This window comes from Carlito syrichta, unplaced genomic scaffold (genome assembly GCF_000164805.1).
Source record: "Carlito syrichta isolate Samal-C Ts95f unplaced genomic scaffold, Tarsius_syrichta-2.0.1 Scaffold303226, whole genome shotgun sequence".
In the NCBI taxonomy this organism is placed as follows: Eukaryota; Metazoa; Chordata; class Mammalia; order Primates; family Tarsiidae; genus Carlito; species Carlito syrichta.
In genome coordinates this window covers 249,271-253,361 of record NW_007247322.1, presented here as the reverse complement: position 1 = coordinate 253,361, position 4,091 = coordinate 249,271, and positions in this window count along the sequence as shown.

The window sequence follows — 4,091 nt, the reverse complement described above, 5'->3', positions numbered from 1 at the left end:
TTCACCATTTGAAAATTAATGTGCAAAAAAAATCTAGTAAAATTGTGAATGTGTACTTGTTTCTGCTCAAGTTGTTGGGTCTTCTATTATATCTGTAATGATCTCATCTTATTTTTAAGAAATAAACTAATTGGTCGGTTGTATTACATTTAATTTTTTAAACATTTTTTTTTTTGAGTTGGAGTCTCACTCTGTCGCCCAGACTGGAGTGCAGTGGCTGCCCCTGGCCACCGCAGCCTCGACCTACTGGGCTCCGGCGATCCTTCCGCCTCAGCCTTCTGCGTAGCCGGAATTACAGGTGCGTGCTACCACGCCCGACTAATTTTTTGATTTATTGTAGAGATGAGGTCTCGCCTGCCCAGGCGGATCTCAAACCTGTGGGCTCAGGCAATCCACTCACCTCAGCCTCCCAAAGGCGCGGGATTACAGGCTGAGCCACCAAGCCCGGCTACATTTAATTTTTTAAAGTGTTATTTAACAAGAGAAAACCAGTTATGGTTAATTCTTTGAAAGAAATAAGTATCGCTTCCCCAAATGACTTTCTCTGAAAATAACACTTATTTGCACATGAGTTCTAAAATCTTGGTGGAAATCAGTTTGATATCAGATGACGTGAGAAACATCCTGAGGCCGAAGCACGAGCCTTCAGCCCAGGGACAATCCCACAGGGTTTTGGGGATGCGTCCGAAACTAGGCCTGAACCCACTGGGTACGTCTAAAAAGGAGGATTTACCAGCCAGCCGGGAGAAGGGCTTCTGGGCTCTCTTTTTCCCAAGCAGCATTATTAAGTTAGAAGGAGAAAAAAACAAAATCCAGGGGCAGGGGAGATAAGAGGAACCTGGGAATGGGGGCAAGAGCAGATAGGGTGTTTTCTTTTTTAGGAATTGAGTTATTCTGGAGCCAGCCCAGTGCCACATAGCCTCAAACTGAGAAGTTTTGTTTTTCCCCAAGCAATAGAATCCGACTCCGCCAGCAAGAAGCACTTGACTGCTGTTCCCTAAAGATGCAGAAGGTTTTTTGTTTTGTTTTGCTTCGTTTTGCTTTGCATAATGGACACATTTCCCACGCAGCCACTTTTCGGGTTATTTGTCAAGTGTCAAGGTGAGCTTTTAGAAAATTCCTCCGCGGGCCATGGGGAGGCAATTTCCACCTAATACAGAATGCTTAAGATGGGGAAAGCCAACTTTTCAACATCGCTTCAGGGACTATAGGTTGTGCATTCAACACAGCTGAAGGCAGACAAAGTCGAGAAAGAAAATTGAGTGCAAGCTCCTGACCAAGAGGCCGAATGAGGGAAGTCATGTCAGGTGACACACTGCCCCCTGGCGTTCACTCACCATGGTGGGCTCATTTGCTGTGAGTCGTTTGTGCTGGTTCCTTCTGCGCTGGCTCCCTGCTACCTTCCCTTGCCCATCTAAAAGCCTAAAATAGGGACTACAGTCTGGTAGTCCTCGGTAGCCGTCAGGCAGACATGCCAACTGTTTAAAAATCTGGAGATACTGCTTAAAAATCTAGGCCTCATATTTCTTTTGAAAAATCAGAAAGTCTGGCCGGGCTTGGTGGCTCAGCTTGTCATCCCAGCACTTTGGGAGGCTGAGGTGAGTAGATTCCCTGAGCCTGTGGGTTCGAGACCAGCCTGGGCACCTTGGCGAGCCCTCGTCTCTACAATAAAAAAAAAAAAAAAAATTAGCCGGGCGTGGTAGCACCTGTAGTTCCGGCTACTTGGAAGGCTGAGGTGGAAGGATTGCCGGAGCCCAACAGGTCGACACTGTGGTGGCCACGAGTGTGCCACTACACTCCAGCCTGGACAATGGAGTGAGACTCCAACTCAAACAAACAAACAAACAAAAAGAAAAATTGGAAAATCTGTTAAATTTTAGACCGCATCTCAGCTAATAAATGTGGATTAGAGCTGAGAAGCTGCTGCCCACTTTGGACAAGGCATGTGCTCTCAAATTTGCCACACTCCCCACCTCTCCCTGTTGTCTCATGTCTAGACAGTTTTTCTCACTAGCAGTCCTTGCACAGCTTCTGGATTTGCTACCCATGGCTTATGCTCATTAAAGAGCTTACACTAGCTTCCCAAGAAGGTGGAGAGGAGAGGGTGCCTTTAAAAGCAGATGGTCATAACACTTCATGTCTGGGAGTAGACAGAGGTACACAAGCCCCATGATACTCAGGTCCCAGTCAGTAAATGACAGGCCTTGCATTTGACCACACATCTGACCCCAGAGTCTCACTAATTTCTATCATACCTGCTGTATTCCATAAGCTGGTTTAAGAGATTAAAAACAAGAAACCACCAAAATAACCACCATCCTGATTTTGTTTTTCTAAAACTATGATTTGTGCTGCTTCAAGTGTTTCATATTCAATAAAATTTCTTAAACATCTACTGAGTGCCACACTCCATGCTGAGGGCTGGGAGTTGGAAGGTGGGGGACAGTTACAAGAAATAAACAGGGAGGCCAACAGGCACATGCTGAAGCTGCCTGGTCTCTGGCCTTACAATGTCCCCCATGGTGTCTTTCATGACGGCACCCTCTGGTCATCACTCCCAACTCTGGCCTGGGCCTGGACACTGTGGAACAATGGCTTCCCTAAACTGCGATCAGAATTAGACCTACACAAGGGGAAACGGGGTCTCTCTCTCATGGTTGGAGCAAACTTCAGCCCTGGCACTGTCTTCCGTGGATAAAAAAGTGGCAATGACTTGGTGTCTTCTAGAAATAATGGCAACAGCCTATACTTATCAAGCATTTGCTCTGTGCCAGACATATAGGAGCGAACTTCACCATCACACAAAACCCTGTGAAGCATACTACCATCATATTACCCCCAGTTTACTTTTATATTTTATTTATTTATTTATTTTAAGTCGGTGTTTCACTCTGTCACACAGACTGGAGTGCAGTGGCACCATCATGGCTCACTACAACCTTGACCTCTTGGGCTCAGGCGATCCTTCCACCTCAGCCTCCTGGGTAGCTGGGACTACAGGTAGGAGCCGCAGGCTCGGCTATTTTTTTATTTTTATATTTTATTTTTGTAGAGATAAAGTCTCACTATGTTTCCCAGGCTAATCTCTAACTCCTGAGCTCAGGAAATCCTCTGGCCTCAGCCTCCCAAAGTGCTGGGACTACAGGCATGAGCCACTATGCCCGGCTTAGTTCCTGTCTACTTTAGAAAGACAAACGGGATCAGCGAGATGAAGTCAATTGCTGAATGTAATTCAGTTCGCAAGTGGCAGAGCTGGGGTTTGAACCCAGGGCTATGTGGCGCCAACAGTGACACCCACAACCACCACCTGGGACTCCAAAGGGAGCACGTGTCACGGCATCAAACCTTCTGCAAACCCTGAACTCGAGGGCACAAGCGAGGCAGCTGTTTGTCTCCATGTACAGGCGGGGAAATTGAGGCTGAGAGTAACTTGCCCAAGGTCACAGTGAGAGCACCAGGGAAAGTCTGAATTTGGGCCTAGCATGTGAACTGCTAACAGTCTAATGCTCAGCGTTTGTGAGGCACGTCCCTAGATGCTTAGTTTCAGAATTTGTGGATCAGAGTGGAGAGTTCCGCTCTCTTCTTCAAGGAGAAATTTCCCACTTCCCTGGGAAGCCAAAAAGAGCCAGCGCGGCAGATCCGGGGGAGCGGGGTGGAGACTCAGAACCGGGGGGAGCGCTGGAAACCACGCGTCGTGCACCTCGGAACAGGCACGCGAGCGTGGCCCCGGGTCCAGGAGCCGGAGGGAAGAACGGCAACTCCAGGCCAGCGCAACGGAGAGTGTCTGGGCCCTCCACGCAGCGTACCCCGAACCACTTCCGCTTCCCGCGCCCCAGCTTCCGCGCCGCTACTCCCGCCCACAGCCCAGGCCCCGCCCCTCCCGTTGCTCATTGGCCGCTGCCGGCAGGAGACCCAGCAAGAAGCAGCCAATGGGAGCGGCCCACGGCGCGTCTTTCCCGGAGAAGGGGACACGGGCGCGAGGGCCCGGAAGTGCGAGGGGCGAGCCGGAGGGGAAGCCAATCCGCCGCGACGAGGGCGGCGGGCCGTCCAATGGCGAGCAGTCAGGGCGGGGCCAGGGGGCCGGCGGCAAA